The sequence below is a fragment of the Notamacropus eugenii genome, chromosome 6 (genome assembly GCF_028372415.1).
Source record: "Notamacropus eugenii isolate mMacEug1 chromosome 6, mMacEug1.pri_v2, whole genome shotgun sequence".
Classification (NCBI taxonomy): Eukaryota; Metazoa; Chordata; class Mammalia; order Diprotodontia; family Macropodidae; genus Notamacropus; species Notamacropus eugenii.
Window position 1 is genome coordinate 166,013,956 of NC_092877.1, and position 24,506 is coordinate 166,038,461.

General features: G+C 35.5%; 1 pseudogene; it reads left to right on the forward strand.

Annotated features, from left to right (window-relative positions):
* The first annotated feature begins 4,481 nt into the window (after positions 1–4,481).
* Positions 4,482–6,268, forward strand: LOC140512173 (proteasome subunit beta type-2 pseudogene; annotated as a pseudogene).
* The last annotated feature ends 18,238 nt before the right edge of the window (positions 6,269–24,506 follow it).

Consider the following 24,506-nt stretch of genomic DNA (forward strand, 5'->3'; position numbering starts at 1 on the left):
AACATTCTTTTTAGGTAGTTATAAAATTCAGCAAAAATGGCTAAATGTGGATCTTAGGAATTAATTTGAAAGTTCTAAAATGTGAAACATTTTTGTTATGTCAAAAAACCTCATGCAACATTTATGTGGTTTAGATGCTAACTGGAAGTCTACAAGATAAAATAAATTTGGATGATATAGACAGCGATGTTTCCTTTTAAAGACAGAATGTGTTTTGATTTCATGAATCACTCTAAAGCATGTTTTCAAACATATTCTTAAAAATTCATAAGTTCATCTGCTACACAACAAATGCTAAGTATAGTGGTTATTATAACCTTTTCTCCATCTTATGTAAAAAAATTCTTTAGAATAGAAATCTGTGATATTGAAGGTTTGCACAGAATATTTTGGAGGTGGGAAATACTCAAAATACAAGTTTTAAAACTCTTAACTAGGCAATGGAAAGGTTTCTTCATCAAAAGTTCAGTGAATTTGGAATAATCTCAGAATGCCATTAAATCGATATGGGACTCTACTATGCTATACTATACCATATTATACAATGCCATGTGCCACCACATCATACCACTCCATACCATACCATCCAATTCCATCCTATATACTATACTATTTGTTCTTCAGTCATTTCAATCATGTCTGATTCTTTGTGACCACATTTGGGATTTTCTTGGCAAAGATACTAGAGTGGTTTGCCATCTCCTTCTCCAGCTAATTTTTACAGATGAGAAACTGAGGCAAATAGGGTTAAGTGGCTTACCCAAAGTCACTCAGTTAGTAAGAGTCTGAGGCCAGATTTGAATTCAGAATAATGAGTCTTCCTGACTCCAGGCCTGGTACTCTATCCACTGTGTCACCAAGCTGTTGATACTATACATTATATTTTTCTATGCTATCTATTATACAATATGATATACCATGATAATAATAGCTAATATTTATAAAATGCTTACTATATGTCATGTAATATGCTGAGTGCTTTACAATTATTATCTCATTTTGACCCTCACAATAACCCTGGAAATAGGTCCTATTATCATCCTCATTTTATAGATAAGAAAACTGAGGCAGACGGAGGTTAAAAGACTTGCCCAGGATCTTCAAGCTAGTAAGCACACAAGGCTCAGTTTGAACTCAGGTCTTCCTAACTCCAGATCCAGCACTCTACCAATGTTCCTCCTAGCTGCCTACATATTAAACCATCCTCTCCTTTCCTCCTATCCCCTCCCCTCCCCTCCTTTCCCTTCCCCCCACTTCCCTCTTCTCTTCTCTCCTTGAAGTAAAATCAGAATAGCAGAGTAGATAGAGGGACAGTCTTGGAGTCAGGAAGACCTGGGTTCAAATATAGCCACTGATGCACACTGACTAAAAGAGGGTGGGCACATTGCACAATCTCTCAGTGCACCTAGGCAACTTTCTAAAACTATAAATTGTAGACAAGTTGCTGAACTGGATCCGTGTAAAGGTTTTCCACACTGGGAGTTTCCAACACTAATGGGGGAAAAACAGATCTGGAATAGGTAGAAAGACAAAAGAACAAACAAACATACAAACAGATCGACAGGTAGATACTGCAATAAAACCTTGAAAGGTTCTTCACACAAAAACGTGCTATTCAGAAATAAATATAATCTAGAATTTAAATACTGCAATAAAAATTTTTCTTCACATACAAAATATATACAAAATATATTTTATACAATAGACCATGGAACCCTATTTCAGTGCAGCTACTCTTACTTCATTCAAAAGTTATTTTATATTAAAAGTAATTTTTGGATATTTTTCTAAAAATCCTTTAAGAGATTTGCAATTTCACTGACAATCATTTTTTATCCTATTACACTATGTTATGGAAATGCTTGTTTTATTTCTTAAGTTAAGAATAAAATAAATAAAATTGAACATAAAAATCCTTTCCCTTCAATCCAAATATAAAGTGAAGGGAGTTTAACACATCCTTTTTTTTAATTACTAAATTTGCAATCATTGTAAAAAGCATGTTCCAACTAAGAATCTCAAAGCAGCTTCTAGAATGAAGTAGCAAGTATTATTTTTACTATCATTTGGAGATAACCATAGGATCAAAGATTATGAACAGCTCACTGGACATCATATGACATGTCTGCTACAGGAAAGAAATAGAGGTCAAGTAACCTGATACTCAATCAGGTATTCTATCTAGTCTCTGATGAGTTGTATCTTACAAACCTTCAAATCCAATCATCTTTTTAATTTTTTTCCCCTTTAAACTGAAAACAAGTTAGAAAACACTTTATCTGTGGAAAATTTTGTTCCTGCTCCCCAAATGTCATAATATAAACATATTATTTTCAATATTGACTTTTATGTCAGCATGTGAAACTAATGATACATGTAAAGAAATAAGGTAACACTTCTAATTACCTACTTTACACATTTTTTAATTAATAAGAAAGCAACTAATATAGCATATATTAACAATGTGACATTTTGAAATACATTTTCAGGAGATCTGATTAATTGGTCCAAGATTATTCCAGGATGACTTACTGCATCACTTGTTGAAAGGTAGTTCATTAAATAATTCACTGAACTTGATTGATTAGATTTATAGTTTTCAAATGTTTCATATCCAAAAATATCCCATCACATATAAAAACATTTTTAGGATTCAGAACAAAACTACTTGGTCCTGACAGGTGAAATCCAGGGAGATCAGCATGGGAAATAAAAGTAAATATAATAACATTTTTTAGCACAAAAGATGAAAACCACATCATGTGAAAAGTTGTTCAGGCACTCAAATCTGGCCAATGAGAAAAGGGTCATATTAACTATTCCCCACTCCCAGTACCCTTCTTGGTACCTTTGTAGTCTGACAGAGAAAATATGCCTCCAAAACCTATTTGTCTTCTACAAATAGCTCATATCAAACAAAAAGCAGACTCTAAGTCACTTAGAAAGCTTTAGTTCTAAATGTTATAAGTATACTACAGGAAATACTACAAAATATTACTATAGTATCACTTCATATTTTCTCTACTCATTAGTTACTTATACCTTTATTAGGGCATAAATTTACATTTCCATTAGTTACCTATGCCTTATACTATACTAATTACTAAGTCCAAATAGATATAGTACATCTTCCAAAAGCTGTCATTAAAGCCTGTTTCCATCACAGCTGCAGTAACCATTGCTGTGGGACTTAGTAGAAAATATAAAAGACATGCCAAAATGAAGACTTGGAGAAAGGAGTAGGATATACAAAACAGCTGGTAATGCTCAGAGAGACCTTCCCATGATATGCTATGTTCCATTTCTGTCAGGAAATCAGTGTTTACCTTTCTCCTGAGACAGACTTAATAACAGAGGTCTCAGTATCCAGAAATAAGTGTTGTCCCCATGTCTGGCTTGGTTCTGTGTTTCTAGACAATGGGCAAGCTCTATCCATCCAGCATGGGAGCAATAGCAATTAATTCCTAATGTCTCATCTGTTGACAAGCTGAACCATATTGGTGATGTGGAAATCAATATGCAAGACCTGTCATGATTATCTGAAGGTCAAGTTATTATCTCAACTTCTATGAGTGAATGAAGCATTTATTAATTACTTACTATGTGCAAAGCACTGTACTGAGTTCTGGGGATACAAGCAGAAAAGTGAGACATTCTCTGCTTTTAAGGACCTTACATTCTAATGGGAGAAATAATACATATGGGAAGATGCAAGCTGGAAGTCAAATTGAAAATTCTCATGGTCCTTAGGGTGCAGCAGAAAAACAGGTGTTAATGATGTTTCTTTAATGTCATTTGCACTGATAAAATGATACTGTTTTCTTGTGCTGAATAATTTGACAGTGCCAAAGACTTTGGTGCCAAGAACTTTCTTTTCTGGGTCTTCAGGAGATTTGGCTGCAACACCGACAGGAGCAGATGCCAGGCTGCATTTCAAAAGGTTACATACACAATGATGTCTGAAAGCACTGATCTGGAAAGCTTAGCTATTCTAAAGGGTCTTGTGTTTTGGGTCCTCCTATGCAGACCCATCAGGGTCTGAGGAGAGATGATGATCAAGGTGGTGATGGTGTTCTGCCTTGCCTGGAACATGCTGCCTCCTGCTTCTATCTCAGGTTAAATTGCTGCTTAGCTAGGCTTGCTTGCTTGCCTTGTGTGTGGCAGTTGGCAGTTGGCAGTTGGGGAGGGAGGAATGGTTGGCCCTTTTTCCATAGGAACCACTTATTAATATGATGATTGCAGTGCCAGAGTTGGACTAGAAGGATGGCAACCAGCTGGATTTACAACTTTTCTTCCTTATGGAGCTGGCAAAAGATACAATGGTTTGCTTGGGTTCAGGAATTTTGAAAATTACTGTTATTATTTTTTTTTATTAATTTTGAAAAAAAATTTTCTTATTCTCCTTATAACTTGAGGTAATGTGATAAATCTTGATTAATCTAGGTAAACCAGCCCAGTTGTAGCAGTAAGGTAGCAGCAGCATGTGCCAGGCAAGTCAAACTACCACCATCACCTTGACCATGGACAGCCCAAGAATATGAATCCAAGAACTGTGGGAACAGCAGTACCTCCCAAGACATGAGACTTGCTGTCAGCCCAGCCCCTGCAACCATCAATGAGAGGAGAAATCATTGTGGAGACAGAGTCTACCTTCCTTATTACCATCTGAAACAACTGCTGACTACAAGCCACCAAATGCAGATGATTGATTACAAGAGCTGTGGGAGTGATAGCCATTATCCAAGGAAGGAACTTTCTTGGATAAGAGGTTGCTCATCCCTACCAACTATTAACTAATGACCACATACACAGCAAGCAAGCCAGCCTAGCTAAAGTGTTGAGACACTCTGACAGATAAACAGGGGATGGCAGACTATGCCAGACAAGTCAAACAATCATTACTTGATATCCTCTCAGAACCTGGTGGCGAGAGACTAGCACTGTGAACCCAAGAACCCTAGAAATGGTGACATGAAATAATGACATTAAATGAGAGGCATTAACATTATCTTCTTTGCCATGTACTCTAAAAGCCATGGGAATTTTCCATCTGACTGGAAGGTGGAACTTTTCATATATGTTGTCTCCCCATTAGAATGTGAACTCCTTTAGAACAAGAACTGTCTTACTTTTCTATTTGCATCTCCAGTGATTTGCACATAGTAAGTGTTTGATAAATGTTTCACTCATTCATTCATTCATCTAGAAGAGGGCAGTTCAGTGGGTAGAAGCTCTGGAGCCTAAGTATAAATATTTCTGAACCTAAATAGAAGGTAACATATGCAGAATTTGTTTATTTCATGTTCAATCCAAGTCAAAGGATATTTATTTAGTGTCTAAAAGACACTATGATCTACAAGAGGGAGAAAAAGTTGAAAAAGCATCATAGTCTTTGCCTTCAAGGAGTTAATAGAAATTTGAATTATATGTGTAAAAAGCTAGAGTTTATTTACTCGATATTCATCTAGCAAACTATGCGAAAAACTGTGTTAGTCACTGGGGAGAAATAGATATAGGCAGATATCCCTATTTATACCTATCTATGTATCTATCTAGAGAGAGTAAGAGGAATAAAACTAGGGAAAGGTAGGGGTAAAAGAGATATTCAAACAGTGCTATAGGAAAATTTGAGGAGAAAGCTATAACTAAAATAAATATCAAACTCAAAACAATGAGAGCTTAGAGAGGGAAGAGTAATTTCTAAATAGGAGAATCAGCCCAATTACATCTTGGTAGCCTTAGACCACATGGCCACCAGCAACATCCTCCAGATGAAGGATATTCAAGATGAATGACAAGATCTTACTTCTGTATGTTTCAGAAACTGGAGACACTATGCAGTTTGCTAAATACATTCAGAAAAATGTACAGCTGTACAAGATGCAATGGGTCTGAATTGTCTCCCATAGCAAATTTAACATGTTGAAATCTGGCTGATTACCTCTGGATTTAGACCCCATACCATGTCAACCTCCTGTTGTCCAGCTATGATGAACATGAAGGACCCACCCACACTGTACTATGTGAAATACCTGGAAGCCCTGGTCAAAGCTCCATTAGCAGCCCACAGTTATGGTGCCTTCTTGACCCTCACCGTCCTAGATCATTACTATAAACCAAAGTGAGGAGACAGTAGAGCTCCTGGAGAAATGTCTGCAAGAATTCCAGAAGCTTCATCTTGAACCACCATCCTTCAGCTTTCCAGATTATCAACAAAGACGGCATCCATGAGATAGACACCATCCACCCTTCCAAGAGAAGCTCCTAATCCACCAACAACCCCCAAACTGATTCCACTGGCCAGGTTACCTTTTTGTGATTGGATCCTTTGCTTTATATGCTTCTGAAATTCACAGAGAACTAGATACCAATAAAACTGGATATTGACAAAAATAAAAAACAGAGCTCATGTTCCCTCCTTCATTAAACCTTGCCAGGACTATACTTCATTTCCCCCTGAAAAGAAATTTCTCCTAGTTTTCTTGAATCATAGCAATATCAGATTTTCACTTTTCTGGTTAATTGTATAGCTGACTTAAAAAGTCTACTGGGCCAAAAGATCCTTGAGGGCAGAACCTTTGTTTTATCTTGCCATTCCCAATACATATAGCAGTATGTTGCACACAGTAGGAAACTAAGGAATACAACAGATAGAATACCAGGAGCAGAAAGACCTAACTTCAAATCTTTTGTCAGGACCTTGGGCAAGTCACTAAACAGTATCCATTAAATCCTCAGGATGATTTCAGTAGTCTTGTACTTTCAGTCTTCTAGACCTTATACCAGTATCGAACTTAAAATGTTTTCTTTAAGACAAAATTCATGGAGTGTGACAGTAGCAGCGAAAGATAATGTAAAATGCCTTCAACAAAAACAGCTGATAAGGAAAAGCTAAAATCTGAACTCTCAATGGGCTATAAACTAGAAAAATTTTAGTATTAATAGAAGCAGCAGCCAAGTCACCCCATTACTCCATTCTTTCTCCCCTAACAGAATAATATTTAGCCTAGAGAAGACTGAAGGAGGATTTGATAGTGTCTTCAATTAAAAAGTTGTTACATGGAAAAGAAATTATACTTGTTCTATTTGGTTCTTGAGGACAGAGCGAAGAACAATGAGTGCCATTTGTTCAGAAGCCAATTTAGGCTTGGGTTGCCCTATCAGGGTGAAGGGGTTTGTATAGCTCAATAAAACTATGAGTTCTGCTGTTACCCAAGATGGATAGACCACGATGGAGAATTCTGCAAAAATGTGATCTGCTGGAGAAGGAAATGGCAGACCACTCCAGTATCTTTGCCAAGAAAACCCCTTAATAGTACTAAAACGACACAAGAGATGATCAGAAGGTGTCCAATACGCTACTGAGGAAGGGCAGAAAACAACTACCATTAGTCCCAGCAATGAAGCTGCTGGGAAAAAGGTCAAAGGAAGCTCAACAGTGGATGAGTCCTTTCATCAAAAGAATCCTATAATACTGCATATAAACCTGGAGCATAAGGTCTATGAACCAAGGTAAGCTGGATGTGGTCAGACAGGAGATAAAGTCAAATTGATGGGAATAGGCAAACTTAATTCAGATGATTACTACATATATCATTGTGGGCAAAAATCCCTTAGAAGAAATTGAGTAACCCTCATAGTTAGTAAAAAGGTGAGAAAATCGGTACTAAAGCATAATCTCAAAAATGGCCAAATGATATCTGTTCAAATCCAAGGCAAACCATTCAGCTCACAGTCATACAAATCAATGTTCCAACCACTCATGCTGAAGCAGCTAAAGTTGATCAGTTCTATGCAGACTTTGTGTTTGTCCTTCGTTGCCGAAGATGACCATGCTGTCAGAGAAATGATGACGTGATTTGCACTTGACTTTGTTTTGAGTGAGGGAGTGTTGTGCAAGGTCACCAACCTCACTTCTCCTCCAGATCCATCTGAATCCAGTGACCTGATATTCCTCAGTTTGACTGGAGATGACCCAGGATGCACTGGAAGACCATTACATCTTCTTCAAATAACACCAAAAAAAAAAGATGTCACATTCATCATAGGAGATTGAAATCAAAAGAGAATTGGAATGACAGGCAAGTTGGGTCTTAGAGTACAAAAAGAAGCAAGGAAGAAACTAATAATTGGATAACTAGCTGATTGAAACAAACACTCTTTTCAGCAACCCAAAAATGTCTACATATGAACAACACAAGATGGTGAATTGAGAAAATTATATCAATTATAAACTTTGCAAGCAAAAATAGTCAGTTAAAATAAGACCTAAAGCTGACTGTGGTTTGAATTTCTCATTGAAAAATTCAGATAAATTGAAGAAAGTAGGGGAAACAACAGACCAGGTAGTCTTATTTAGGCAGTACCTAAATAACGTTCCTTATTATTATGAAATACTACTGAATAGATGTATGATGATGAATAGATGTAAGTGATGAGATCTGGTAGATACAGTGCCTGAAGAACTATGGACAATATTGTAGGGGAGACAGTAACAACAACAACAAATTCTACAGAAATAGAGCAAGAAAGTAAAATGGCATCTGATGAGGTTTTACAAACAGTTGATGAAAGAAAGTGAAAGAGAAAAGAGAAAAAGAAAATACACCCATCAGAATGAAGATTTCCAGAGAACAGTGAGGAGACACAAGGTTTTCTTAAAGGAACAATGCAAATAAACAGAAGAAACAAGAGACTTCTTCAAGAAAATTAAAACTATCAAGGAAAAGTTTCATGCAAAAATGAGCATGATTAAAGACAAAAGTGGTAGGGATTTCACAGAAGCAAAAGAGATTAAGAAGAGGTAACAAGAATACGCAAAAGAACTACACAAGAAAGATCATAATATCACTGATGACTATGATTGTATGGTTACTGACCTAGAGCCACATATCCTGGAGAATAAAGTAGAATTTAGGAAGCATTGTTAACAGTAAGGCACTAAAGGTGATGGAATTCTAGCTGAACTATTTAAAACCCCAAAAGATGATGCTGTTAAAATGCTGCACCCAATATGCCAGCAATTTTGAGAGACACAACAGTGACCACTGACTTGGAAAAAATCAGCTTACATGTCACTCCTAAAGAAGGGCAATGCCAAGGAATGTTAAAATTACCAAACAATTGCATTCATTTCCCATGCCAGCAAGGCCATACTTATGATTCTACAAGTTAGACTTCAGCAGTATGTGAACCTAGAACAATCAGAAGAGCAGACTGATTTTCAAGGGGCAGAGAAAGGGACCAAATTGACACCATTAGCTGGATTATGGAGAAATCAAGGGAGTTCCAAGAAAAGATCTCCTTCTGTTGCAATGACTACGCTAAAGCCTTTGACTGTATGGATCACAACAAAAAGTGGCAAATTCTTAAAGAGATGAAAGTACCAAATCACCTTAATTGTCTCCTGAGGAACCTATATGTGAGCCAAAAATATTGGTCATCCAAACATGGAACAAGTGATTGGTGTAAGATTGGAAAAGAAGTATGACAAGTTTTGATATCTTATTTATTTAACTTATATGCAAAGTACATCATGCAAAATGCCAGGTTGGATAAATCAAAAGCTGGAATCAAGATTGCAGGAAGATATAGCAACAATCTCATATGCAAATGATATTACTCTGAGGGCAGAAAGTGAAGACGAATTAAGAGGCCTATTGATGAAGACAAAAGAGGAGAGTATAAAAGCTGACTTGAAGCTTGATGTTGGCAACTGGTCCCATTGCTCCCTGGAAAACAGAGAAAGAAGAAATAGGAGCAGTGTCAGATTTTATATTCTTGGGCTCAAATATCATTGCAAATGATGACTGCAGCCATGAAATTAAAGACACTTGCTCCTTGGAAAGAGCTATGCCAATCTGGACAACATACTAAAAAGCAGAGATCACCTTGCTGACAAAGGTCTGCAGAGTCAAACCTATGGGTTTTCTACTAACAATGCACAATTTGAGAGTTGGCCTTTTAGTAAAACTGAACACCATAGAATTGGCACTTTCAAATTGTGTTGCCTGAGAAAATTTTTGAGAGTCCTTAAAGAGCAAGGATATCAAATCAGTCAATATTTAAGGAAATTGATTCAGACTATTCACTGAAAGATCAAATACTTAAGTATTTTGGTCACATAATGAGAAGATATGACTTGTTGGAAAAAACCCTGATACTGTAAAAGATTGAAGGCAACAGGAAAAGGGGACAGCAGAGGATGAGATGGATAGATAATATGGAAACAATGAACCTGAACTGGGACAGACTTCAAGAAATGATAGAGGATAGAAGATGGAAGATAGAAGATGAAAGAGGATAGAAGAGCTCGGTGTCCATGGGGTCATAAAGAGTTGGACATGGCTGAATAACTGAAAAACTACAGCAGTAAGAGATGCTGAGTACCTGTCTGCTGGTGAAAGTGAACAACCCTAAGGCTTGCCTTCACAGTTACACAATTTTCTACCTCTGATCTGGTCTGACCCAAAGACTTACAGTTTAACATCTGTAATTTCACCATTCACCTATAAATGATCAGGCCTCAGAAAATCAATTCTTACTAACCAATTTGACAAGAGAATGATTTAAATATCTTAATGTTAATTTGTTGCTCTAGTACTTTCATCTTAATGCCCAATTGTGGCATGAAGATAGCCCTGGGTTTTCAAAAACCATTCCAATGGACTCCAAACTGAAGGTATAGACCCAGTGAGAGACTGCAAATCTACTGCCTGAAGACCAATTTAGAGAATAAAGAGTGGCAAATCACCATGTTGGTGGCAGGAGAACAAATTTTTCAACCACAGCAACTTGCCTATACTCATGTCCTGTCACAGTTGCTATCACTTCTGATGAAGTACCCACATCAAAGAAATTATAGCTCCTTAAAGTACTGAAATACCATGGAAACCATAACTACCAAGAAGGGTTAATATATTTTTTTGGTGTTTTTCTATCTGTTAATTCATTGGACACCCACTGGTGCAGAACCCCACATACTCTATGACTTCTACTCTTAAAGAACTGCCTGGACACACTGAGAGGTGAAATATTTACCCAATCTCACAAGGGCAAAGTAAGGATTCTATTTTCTTGGAAAATAGCTATTATATGGATCTGAGAAGGAACTTAATCCCAGGTCTTATTGACATTGAGTCCAGCTTCCAATTCACATTGCTACTCAACAAAATATTACACATAGCTAAAGTCAGCAAAACACTTGGTAGATAATTTGTGTAGGATGCATCCTCAATTCTGACTGTCATCCTTCAAAAGATTTATAATTTCAATGTTGTAGTTATTTCCTCCAAAAGTACAGATAGCAATCCCACTGAAGTATGGCAGATGGTTTCGTGATTTGCTTTAGGTCAAAATATTTATCACCTAGCAGTCAGCTTTTTGGTGATGAGCCTCTAGAAGCTCAGCTAGTTTCATGCTAACACAATAGTCCATCATCTGGTCCATATTTGAATCATTTCTGAATTTATTGCGTCTGCTCTGGCTCCACTGGAAAAGCCATTAAAAAAAACACCTTCCAGATACTTTCTTCACTTCATAATTAAGTTTGGAACAGGACTTTGATAGAGATTATACAACTTAATATTTTCTGTCATTTTCTCACTGCGATAAGAACTTAAAGTTTTGTATTCAAATAATAATTTTATTGATGTTACTTTGGTCTGTGGTGAACATCTTATTTTTTCTGTAAGGATAATTCACAGAAATACAGTGTTGGATAGTCTAGATCCAGAAATGATTATTTAATATCATAAATGTGATTTTACAATAATATAATCTAGATATCCAGAATGTGTCATTTCTATTGCTAACTAGAAGGAGAAATGTATTGAATATTTCCATATATCAGTGGTTCTTATCCTTTTTGGTGTCATAGATTCTTGCAGCAGTCTGGTAAAGCCTATAGATTCCTTCTTAGAAGAAGGTTTTTAAATACATAAAATTAAATACATAGAATTAAAGAGGAAATCAATTATATTAAAATCTAATTATCTATGTGTTTTTTCTTTCTTTTTTAAAGCTCACGTTTCTATTGTTGGTCAGTTATATCCAAATCTTCATGACCCCATTTAGGGTTTTCTTGGCAAAGATAATGGAGTGGTTTACTATTTCCTTCTAAAGTTCATTTTACAGATGAGAAAACTGAGGCAAACCATTACATGACTTGGTTAGGGTCACATAACTTGTAAGTGTCTGAGGTCAAATATGAACTCAAGTTTTCCTGACTCCAGGCCTGGTACTCCATTTACTGTGCCAACTAAAGTTCATGAGCCTTAGGTCAAAATTCCATTGCATTCTAGTCTTTGAAATCCACAAATGAATGAATACTGTACGTTTTGGGTTTGGGTTTGTATTGTTTTAGTTCTTTTTTAAATAGGTAGAAGCCACTTATAAACTTCAAATCAAGAGATTAGCATATATAGTTCATAGCAATTACAAGAACAAATACCTCTAATATCTCTAATGAGAGGAGTAAAGTAAGAATTTTGTTTTCTAGGGGAATTGCCATTATTAAGAACTCAGAAAAGTTTGTTAAAGGGAAGTATATACAAATAGAATACAGTATATCAAATGTCCTGAAAAATATTTGGAGTTTTGAAAATAGTCGGCAAAGTACTATTATTATAATTATTACCTAGCAAACAATAACAATTCTGCAAAGTGACATGAAGGAATAAAACTTTGGCAGGATTTCCTATCAACAATAAGATATTTTATTTCAAGCAAAAATCATCTCTCATGACTGCAGGAAGTTTCTCGGGGTGACCCACCATTTGAAATTCCATAATACCTCTTACATAGTAGTTTATAGATGAAATGAAGTGATTTCAACGTGTCCTCGAAAACCCCAGTATCAAAACAATGTTTTTTGTCAACATCACCTCACAAACTGTTAGCATTTCCATACACTGGGAGATTTACATAATTTATAATCCCATGTTACCTCTGCAAAATTTATAGACTTGACTTTTGGAAAATGTCTGGGTAAGAAGTTACAGTTAGCCCTGTTTCCTTATCACCTCAGAAGAGCTAGAAATGTGATAAGTACACTTTTAAAAATTAGAAAAGTGAAAAAGAAAGAAATCTCTTACGGTGATCCCTGAAGTGACGGGAATAGCAGACACTGAAGAAACAAGCAAAGAAAAGAAAAACAAAACTAGGGATGCATCAAAGACATTCAAGAGGATCTCATATTCTATACCCGTTGTCCTCCTCTCTCTGCCAAGAAGGGGTAGGTGAGCAGCAGGTGCTTTTCTTTATCCTTCTGGGGTGATGAGGTGAGCAGAAGCATAAGAATTATGATCTTAGAAGTCTAGAGAGCTCTGGGTGAGGATCTTCTTCCATTTCCTGTGCAATTTATAGTCTTAAGAGAGTTTCCTGGTAAACCAAAAGACAAATTCACTTCCCCAGGGTCACACAGCTCCTAAGTGTCTGAGGCCGAATTTGACCTCAGGTGGTTTTCTTCATTGTTGAGTTTGGTTCTCTATCAACTAAACCTAAAACAGGGCTTCTCTCTTAAATTATAAATCATCAGTGGTCAGCGAAGTAACCTGCAAAGGCAGAGGCTAGAGTACTGGCCTTGGCATCAGGAAGATTTGAATTCAAACCCAGCTTCTGACACTTAATAGATATACAACCTTTATCAAATCACAACATCTCTCTGCCTCAGTTTCTTCAAATGGAAAATGGGAAGAATAATATCAACTACTTTGCAGGGTTGTTATGAGAATCAAATGAGACAATTTGTTGTTGTTTAGTCAATAACTCTTTGTGAACCCATTTGAGGTTTCCTTGGTAAATATACTGGAGTGGTTTGTCATTTCCTTCTCCAAAATGAGACAAAATGCATACTTCCTTTCTTCCTAGATGTCTTTGCATCCTCTACAGTGCCTAGTAAATTGCCTTGCACATAGTAGAAGCCCTGTAATTTTTTTAATTGAATAAATCCCCAGAGATTCACTATTTCTCAGTTTTACATGAATAATGATAATGATGATGCAAAACTTTCCATTATAATTATGGGATGGTTCTAAAGAAGGATCTTTATTAATGTCTTTTGGGGAGGCTGAAACACTGTTTAGAGCTAAAGAAGACCTCGATACTATTTTATGGTGGGTGGCTATCTTACCTTAATGTGCATAGCCACCTTCCTAATATGGATACTTAGGGAAGAAGACCGAAACAAATTTGTTTTCTGAATTGTAAAAGGAAAGCCTTCGTTTGCAAATTTATAGACTTGTATGAAGAAACTCAAAGTCATCAGAGATCACAGAATCAAAAAGATCAGAAAGCCCATATGGGCAGTTAGCAGCATGAATTCAAGTATGAGGATGTCAATATTTTTCTATTGATATATTGAGCATCAAACCCTCATTGACAAAAATGCATTTATGGCTTCAATAAGTAGGATAGTTTGCAAATGAGTCATTTGACCACTTTGCTTCGAAGGGGTGAAAATCTGTGAAAACATTTGAGTACATAGTAGTCTATTTAGATATTACAATCTGTCCGTGCTCTTACTGATATGAACACTCCTTTGCAATGATACAAACCCTGACTCATCCAAGCCTGCCTGTGTTATGTAATTGTTATTTGCATGTCCCTTTAAATTTGCCACAAGGAGTTTACCCAAGGTGATGGGGATCATCCTTGAATTCTCTTGATAGTATTTGGATATCAACTGAGAATTCTATTCTTTCCCATATGTTATGTCACTGAGTCATTATTTTTTGATCATACATTTCTCTAATCACATACTTTAAAGTTCTTATTCAGCATAATTCTTTCCTTGTATTGCATTACAACCCACTCATGTCTGCCTACCATGAGCCTCTCTATTGCCCTCTGGGTGACCTTCAACTTCAGTTCTTCAGAAAAGATGTTATTCCTTGATTTTAAGCCATATAACATCAATGATAAAATATTAGTCTTAAAATACAGAACTTTATTTATGGAAGAAGGTTGGGGTCATTAAAAGTGCTGCACAATTACTCAAAATCAATCCAATCCACTCTCTTCTTCCTGTTCAATTCTGAGCTTAGCTTATTTTCATTTACAGTATCTGTCCCAGATGAACACACAAATGGACAACTCTACGAGCTGCTATTGCACTGATTATCATAGTCTTTTCAATAAGCATTCTATATCCATTTGGCTTCCTCAGGGGAATAACAAGGCCAAGCTCTTTTTGAGTGATTATGCATTTAATTTAGATTCTGCTATGTTGCAGTGGTTGATACAATTAGCAAGATGTCTTCTATATAAAGAAGCAATTAAATACCCTGTCTATAGGGAATCTCTCTCGGACTTACATTTTGCACTGGACTTCCTTCAAGAAAGTGGTGAATCACTTAAGGTTAAGGAATGAGAGAGGTCAGAGGTTTATAAAATGCATAGACACTTCACTTCTATCAATTATGATCACTTTATATAAGAAAAGAATTAGGAGACTCTGAACATCCTAGGCACCAAATAACAGGCAAAAAAAGATCAATTCTACCATAAAAGATTAATTCTACCTTCTACAGCAAACAATTTGTTACTCACATGAAAATCTTTTCAAAGTCTTTTCTAAATCAGCTGTGCATTTATACCTGTTAAAGCAAAGGTTAAAAAAAATGTATTAGAACAAAATAAAAATAACCCCAGCCTGACTTATTTAAATAAGTTGCTGAAGGCAAAAAATAGAAAAAGTTGAGAAGAAAGGACATCAACACTAATTATAGTGATTTAAAAAAAAGTTTAACAGTCATAAATAAATTGCCAAGATATCAAAAGAACCTAGAAAGAACCTTAACCAGCAAAAAATTTCATTTTCTTGTGTATCGTTAAGGCAATGTTCACAGCACTGGTGGTGACTACGAATGTGCCAGTATAGTTCTCAGTCCCCAAGTGTAAAAGACTCTCCATATAGAAGGCAGAAGAAAAACATTTATTTAAACATCAGAATGCCAAATCCCAGAACCAGAAAGCAAAATCCATCATGGTGACCAAGAAGTTAATAAACATGATCGCAGCAAGGGGCAAAGCCATTCTCAAACCTTCCCTCCCCCAGCCAGGGGCTTCTCACTATCAACTGTCACAATGTGTCAGTTGGCTTGTGTCAGTTGGCCTGTGTTCTTTCCCCTCTGATCTGACCCCACTCATTCACTTCCTCCCGGTTCAGCTCCGCTCTTCCTGCTCTGACTCTTCAGCAAACTCCTCCTACCACATGTGACTTGGGCTTCCAGGTGATTTAAGTAGGTCACATAGACCTATTAATTAATGAGAAAGATCTTTCCATTTAAATTACCATTACACCTTGACAGGTAGAGATTTTAAAAAAACAACAGGCAACACTGACTTACAAAATAAACTCATATGTATCTTTTAAAAAATTTTTTGAGTTTAAACATCAAAAGTTCTTTTTCATATATACAGCAGACCACAAAGAAGATTCTACATGAATACTACTTATTACTTGAAAACTTTCCTGCTTACCTGAGCTTCCTTCTGGTTCTCTGGGAATTAAAAATGTTAAATTGACTTTTTTATATACTAATGTTTTGTAAAAATCTAACTGATAAAGATGACTGGAAATTATAATTTCATAAAAAGAAAAAGAAGCAATGAAGGGAAAATAAAGTTTAAAGGAGTCTTGGCAAGAGACCTAACAATGCAATTTCAATGCCATTTAAGGACAGAATGGGAAGGACAACAAAGATGAAAAATGGAAAAGATCTATATGTAAAAAAAAAAATAACACTTTTCTTTTGCTATCAAGGACAGCAAAGACACCCTGGATGTATTTCTAGAGGAAGTATGAATGACAGTGAAGATAACAAAGATGGAAAACAATAGCTGGTCTGGGTCACATATATAAAATGGAATTTCAGACTAGCAGTGACACAATTTTGAGACTGATTTTTAAGGTATAAGAAAGAGTGGAAAGTGTGGGGGAAAAGTTTTTGGTCTTTATTACTATCTAAAATGACCACCAAGAAAATCTCAGTAAATACTTAACTACATGTCTACTTTTCTAACTATGCAAAATAGTTTATTAGAATAATCTACTGCAGTGTTGAGAACAGCATTAACTTATTGAGTAGAACTGGATGTGTGTGTGTGTGTGTTGTGTGTGTGTGTGTGTATGTGTATGTGTCTGTGTACAACAGAGATAATTCAGTTTGTTGAGTCTGGTTAATAATATCAAGTTAGGTGCAAAACAGGATCAAATATGTTCACCACTATCATTTAGACAATAGTCGAACTGAATTGATTGCATGGAGTTGAACTATGAAGTTTTCTGGGTATCCCTTTTCTTCACTTCGTCAAAATAGGTAGTACAAAGTAAAACATCTTGGGTTCAAGTCTAAGTTTTGCCACTTGCTATTATATCACTGGCTATCTTTCTGAGACTCAGTTTCTCTATGTACACAAGAAAGGAGCTCATGGTTTCAGATTACAGGTATGACAAAGGTCAATTCAAACTCTATAGTCTACAAGGAGGTCAATATATATTTTTTGTTAAGTCAGATAAAAAAGCATTGGTCTATTTAATGAAAAGAAGATATAGGCATAAAAGAAAATAGGTTCAGGATATCTCAAAAAATGAACCCTCTTGACAACTTTGTTAAAATAAGGTAACAGAGGGGAAGAACAGGGCTATTAGAGTTGATTCAGTTTATCATTATAATTTTATTATATCGATCCCTGTTGTATTATCATCATGTGTATTTATCTTTCCTATCATTTGACTGTCAGGTTCTTGAAAGAAGTAGCTTTGTCATGTCTATTCATGTGCTGAGGACATCAGCACATATTATAGTGCTTCACACATGACTATTATATAATGAATACTTCTTGAATTACTAGAGCTGATAAGTTATATAGGATGATTGATATGTAAAAAAATATTCAAGAATTGGTACATGGAATCTAGTTGATGGTGAACAACTAAAACAGTTCTAAAAAGATTATCATTAATGAATTATGGCCAAGAATTCCCTTTCCAGATTTACTCTGTTTACAATTGTTAAGTTTTTACATAAGAACCCATGCTCTGATAAATATGCAGCTATACAATTGACATATTTTATCCACTCCAGAAAAGGACTCCACTGGATTGTTTCCATGACATATAGATGGACAAATGGTCTCTGATTATAAATTTCTCAATGTTATCCAGATTCCTTTCCATCAGTCTCTTTACTTGTTCTCTCTGTAATTCACCCAAAGTAACTATTGGCACTGATCGTTCTAAGTGATCAATTGTTATTTTGATTGTTGAAATGTAATAATAATAATAATAATAATAATAATAATAATAATAGTTCACATGTAAAGAATGCATTTATCAGCACAACTCTGTCTATACATATACATGTATAAATAGACACATATATTGAGAGTGTTAATATTATTATCTCATTTTTATAAATGAGAAGACTGAGGTTTAGAAAAATTAAGTGATTTGCTCATTATCACATAATTCAGGGCCTAATCACAAACCTTGGTCAAGTAATTCCAAATATGGTGTTGTTTTCACTATACCACACTACATCCTTAATGGAAATGTAGAAAGTACATCAATTTTTCTTGATCTATTACTGTTGCTTTATATCAGTTCAAGGTTGCCTCTCCTGCTTTATCAGTTGAAGAATAATAAACCACACAAATTCCCATTTTAGCTCAGTATGAATCTTTACCTTTAAGGGTATTTCTTACATCTCCTGTACATGGCAAATTATTGTTATGTTTTCTGATTCATTCTGCCACCCTTTTCTATTTTATGTATAAGTTCATCTCTCTCACTCAATTACTGCTTGCTGTTTCTTTTTCTCTAACAAAAAAATATCCTTATAGTTCTTTATTTTTAAAATCAGCACTGCCATTTGTACTTCTTGCAATAATCTGTCCCTAACTTCTTCCCTTTCCCTCTTTCTCCCACTCAAGACTCAATCTCTAGCTTCACTTTTTGTGATCCACTGTCTCTGCCTCAAATTTTTGCTTGAAGTAATCCTCCATCACCACATCCTTCAGCTCAGACATCCTTCCCTTTCCCCGATCTCACACTAAACCTCTACTTACTTAATTATACTTTTCCTATGCTTCCTCACACTAAACCTCTACTTACTTAATTATACTTTTCCTATGCTTCCTTTTTACCTTCTTTTTCCTGTCCCAAATAAGCACCCAGGCTCACCAAAATGTGGTTACATGCCAATGAAGTCCATACCATTTTCTGAAGGTTTTAATAATGTATCTGTCAGTCAAGGGTCAGCTTGGCTATGTTTGAAGATATTTATTCTCCAAGGGCTGTCTAGAATCTCCCTTTTTTTTTTAAGACAATTTGAGGTTGAGATCTGTCATAGAGTGATGAAATGATATTCTTGAATTCTTGAAATATACAAAACTCCAAGCACTACAGAAATCAGAGATGCGCCTTGTGTAAACTTTGTATCTACCCAATTATTACGATAATGTTCTAAATAATTTTGGTGAAATTAAATTTGTTAAATTCAGTCATGGGATGGGGATTATTGTGCTATATATTTCAAAGGCATGTAAGGAAGAGTAAAAATAAACAGGAACACCATCCTCACCAAATGTTGATTAGGAGTCTTCACATGGCAATGCTCTAGGGATTGCACATGGACTGTCTACATACATGATCACTTTGACTGGCCAGTCAGCAGAACCAAACAGCCATTGGTCAATTCCATCTAAATGTTTGAATTGATTATTCCCATGGGCATGGCCACATTAGGAGCTTTAAAGTGATGTTAAGGCTATTTTCAGAAAGCAATGGTCCTGGAAAATGATCAGAAAGACCATTTCTGTAATGAGGAAATAGTCTATGCTAAGACATCAAGTTTACTGCCTAAATACAGTCCCTTGGGCAAGTAAGATATTCCCATAATGTACTTAAAAAACAAACAACTTAGAACACAGTCAGGATTGATTTTGAAAAACTGATCTATTATTATCAATCTAGCCATGGTAGGATAGCCTCAATAAGAAGCAAGTACACATTTCAGTAGTCATGACAATTAAAGTTTAACAAAATTCTCCTGACAGAGTTTTTATCAGATAGATTCTGATGATTTGCCTTGGTATTCATATAAGCAAACCAAACCCTTGTACTAACACAGTTCCAAGGAGAAAAAGAGGAAATAAAATAAGCTCCGTACCAAGTGAAAAAAGAGATCAATAAATATAAATGCCTTCCATGAAAGATGAACACAGAAGTAAATCTATTAAACTCAAATTACTGGAAATCACAGAGCCACTGGATGTGTAACTAGACTTGAGATCGATCCTTGAAAGTAATTGAATCCACTACTTTCTAAAAGTACTATGCCTTTTAACGAGACTTAACATGAAAAGAATCACCGAAATAGCTCAACAAATGAACTAGTCTACAACTAGACAAGGGTAGTAAAACAGTTTTCAGCTGACATACACAACAGCCTTGTCTATTAAAAGTTTGCAATCAGTTTGGAAGCATTTTGCAACATCTATTGTTGGCTGACAGGTAGAGGAGCAGGTAACTTTTTATACCTTAATTCAACTAAGTATTCCAATTCCCCCTTTCCAAGGATAGAAAGACGACTTTCCTGGCTTTACTGATGGAATCTGTAAGAAAGCTTGCTTCCTAATAAACTACCTCAATGTCAGCACCTTGACTTGTTAACACCCACGAAATATTCTTGTATAATACAGTAAATAATCATATGGTAGTAATGTTCTCTAGTGAGTTTGACTTTTACCTGATCAAGATTTGGGAGTATCAATAATCAAAATAATAAAAAATCATGGAATTTCTATCAAATATGAGAAGTCCTTATCAATTCTATGGACTGACACAGTGGTTTCTACAGATGATGAGCTTTTGCAGTAATTGCATTTGAATGATTATCAGTCATAGAGGTTTTATTAACCACTTAAATATTTCATGGTTGTCTGGGTATATTTTAAAAGAAGCTATATTCAAAAAGAAGGTATATTCAAAAAGCTGAAATGTAAAATGACAGACACTATGAACTGACACAACCTCAACTTAGAACATCTTAAACTTTGATTTTGTACGTGTGTATACTCGATTATGAATATATGTGTATATATGTACATATCTATGTGGAGATACACACACATATATATGTATATGCCTCTCTATATCTGTATGGTAATTTGGACATGTGTGCATATGTGTACTTTTTAAGGTATGTCTTTTCAGGGAAATAGAAACACTGTAAGAACAGATTGAGGAAAAAGAGTCAGATGAGCTATGGACTGTTTTAATAGTGAATGAAGTGGGAAAAAGCAATGAAGGAAACTTCCTGGAAGTGCCTGCTACATAGAAATATTTTATACAGTAATAAATTGCCTGCCTGTTCTGGAAAGGAGCTTATCTACGGTTACAGATTTTAAGACACAAAGGTTCCAGGACATAAGACAATTATAAGACATGTCACTAGGAAATAATATTTTCAATAATAAAAAAGATTGTAAAGGTTAAATTACTAGTCCCAGTTAAAGACTTCTGCTTTCATTTTTAAACAAAAGCTGGATACCCTAATAATTCTCTCATGAGAACTGTCTGTGAAGAAAGGTAATGCAACATGTCCTCTTAAACCAGTGTCAAAGTGTGGGCTAAAGAATAGCATCAAGGGCTGGTAGTTGTGCCTCACTTTATCATTACTCACTATCACAAGGAGATTCCAAGAAGCACGAATGTTGGTGGAAGCATTTTGCCATTGGTATGGGTACAGCAACTATTTGGCTCAGGAAATGAAGCACTTGACCTGGAGTTAGGAACATCTGATCTCAAATCTTGCACTCAGACACTTAATAGCTTTGTGATCCTGGGCAGATCACTTACCCTCTGTTTGTCTCTGTTTCTTCATCTCTAAAATGGGGATGACAATGGTATTTATCAGGGTTGATGAGTACAAAATGATATTGGCAAAGTACTTTCAAACGTAAAGGACTATATTAGCTATCGTTGTTCTTGTTATGGTTATATGTTATCATTTTATATATGTCTTGTTCATATTATCCTGCAAAGCCCTAAAAAGTATCTACCTGCCATACTGGAACTGATGAAGCCAAGGCATTCTCACATTTCATGAGAGTAAAGAGAAAACACTCTTAGAATTCTTCCAGGTTAGAAAGGCTTCAAGTAAACTGTCAGCAACAGATGATGGGGCTCTTGTCGAAAGATGATTCCACTTCAAATTCAGATTCGTTTCTGGTAGTTGGTGACTGGACTACCTGAAAGCCATGACTAGAAAAGAGCCTAGAATCATCTTTTAAGGAATTATGAAGGAAAACTGCTCTGAGTTCCTAATGCCATTTAAATAAATAAGGATAAAATAGTCATCAAAATAATTCACTGATCACCTCCTGAAAGAGATCTCATTATGAAAATTTCCAAGGATATTTTAGCCAAATTACAGAGTTTCCAGGTCAAGGAGAAAATATTACAAGCAAAGAAACAGTTCAAGTATGGTGGAGCAACAGTCAGGATAACACGATATTTAGCAACTTCTACATTAAATGACTGAGGGCTTAGAACATGATATTCCAGAGGGCAAAGGAGTTAAAACCGCAATCAAGATTCACGTGCCCAACAAAACTCAGCATAATGCATGAGGAGGGACAATTAATATTCAATGAGAGAACTTTCAAGAATTCTGGGTGAAAAGACCAGAGCTGAATAAAAAAATTTGACTTTAAAATATAAGACTCAAGAGAGACATAAAAAAGGTAAACAAGAAAGAGAAATCCTAAGGGATTTAATAAGGTTAAACTGTTTATGTTCCTATGTGGGAAGATGATATTTGTAAATCATGAGACCTTTCTCATTATTAGGGCAGTTAGAAGTATATACAGACATAGGGCAGAGGTGTGAGTTGAATATGAAGGAATGACATCTAAAATTAAAATTAAGCGGGGAAAGAGAGGAATGTACTGGGAGAATGAGAAAGAGAGAGGTAAAATGAGGTTGATTATCTCACATAAAAGAGGAAAGAAAAAGATTTTACAGTGGAGGGGATAAAAGAGGAGGTGAAGGGGAGTGAGTGAACCTTACCCTCATCAGAATTGGCTCAAAGAGGGAATAAAATAACCTGCCTTAGCCTATAAGAAAGTAGGAGGGGAAGGGGATAAGAATAGGGGTGGTGATAGAAGGGAGGGAAGATTGGAAAAGGGAGCAGTTAGAAGCAAAACACTTTTGAAGAGGGACAGGCTGAAGAGAGAGAAAGAATAGAATAAATGGTGTGAGATCAGATGAAGGGAAATAGAGTTAGCAACAGAAACTGTGAAAAACATTTTGAAGCAAGTTTTTCTGACAAAGGTCTCATTTCTCAAACATATTGAGAATGGAGTCAATTTCATAAAAATAAGAGCCATTCCACAACTGGCAAATGATCAAAAGATATGACCAGTTTTCAAATGAAGTAATCAAAGCAGTCTATAGCCATATGAAAAAAATACTCTAACTCACTATTGATTGAAAAATGCAAATTAACACAACTCTAAGGTACTACCTAATACCTATTAGATTAGATAATAGCACAGAAAAGGTGAATGACGAATGTTGGAGGGGATGTGGGGAAAATGAGACATTAATGCACCATTGGTAAAGTTGTGAAGTGATTCAATCATTCATTCTGTAGAGCAATTTGGAACTATAGCCAAAGGGTGATAAAATCATGCAAACCCTTTGACCTAGCAACTACTACTAGGTCTGTATCCCAAAAGAGAGAAAAACACAACAAAACAAAAAGAAAAAAGACCTATATATACACAAAGACATTCATAGCAGCTCTTTTCTGGGGGAAAAGTATTAGAAATTAAGGGGATGCCCATCAACTGGGGAATGGCTGAGCAAGTGATAATATGTGATTATGATGGAATGCTACTATACTATAAGAAATAATGAGCAGGATATCCTTAGAAAAACCTGGAAAGACTTGAATGGACTGATGCAAAATGAAATGTACTGTGTGTACAAAAGTAACAGCACTATAGTAAGATGATTAGCTGAGAATGATTTCCCTAATCTCAGCAATACAATAATCTAAAATATTTCAGAAGGACATATGATGAAAATGGGTATCCATCCCCAGAGACAGAAGTAATGGTGTCTGAATGCAGATTAAAGCATACTTTTTTACTTTATTTTTCTTGAGTTTTTGTTGTTGTTTGTCTATGTTTTCTTTTACAACATAACTATTATGGGAATGTTTTACATGATTACACATGTATGATCTATATTGAATTACTTGTCTTCTAAATGAGGTTGAGTGAAGAGGGAGGAAAGGAAAGAATTTGGAACTCTAAGTTTTGAAAACAAATGTCAAAAATTGTTTTTACATGTAACTGGGGAAAATAAAATAATAAATAGATGTTCACTAATCATTTCCTTAATAATATATTCTATATGCACATAAGATCTAGTTTATTTTTAGATACATAATGATGTTTTCAGTTTACTCATATCCTTAGTGATTCTTCTA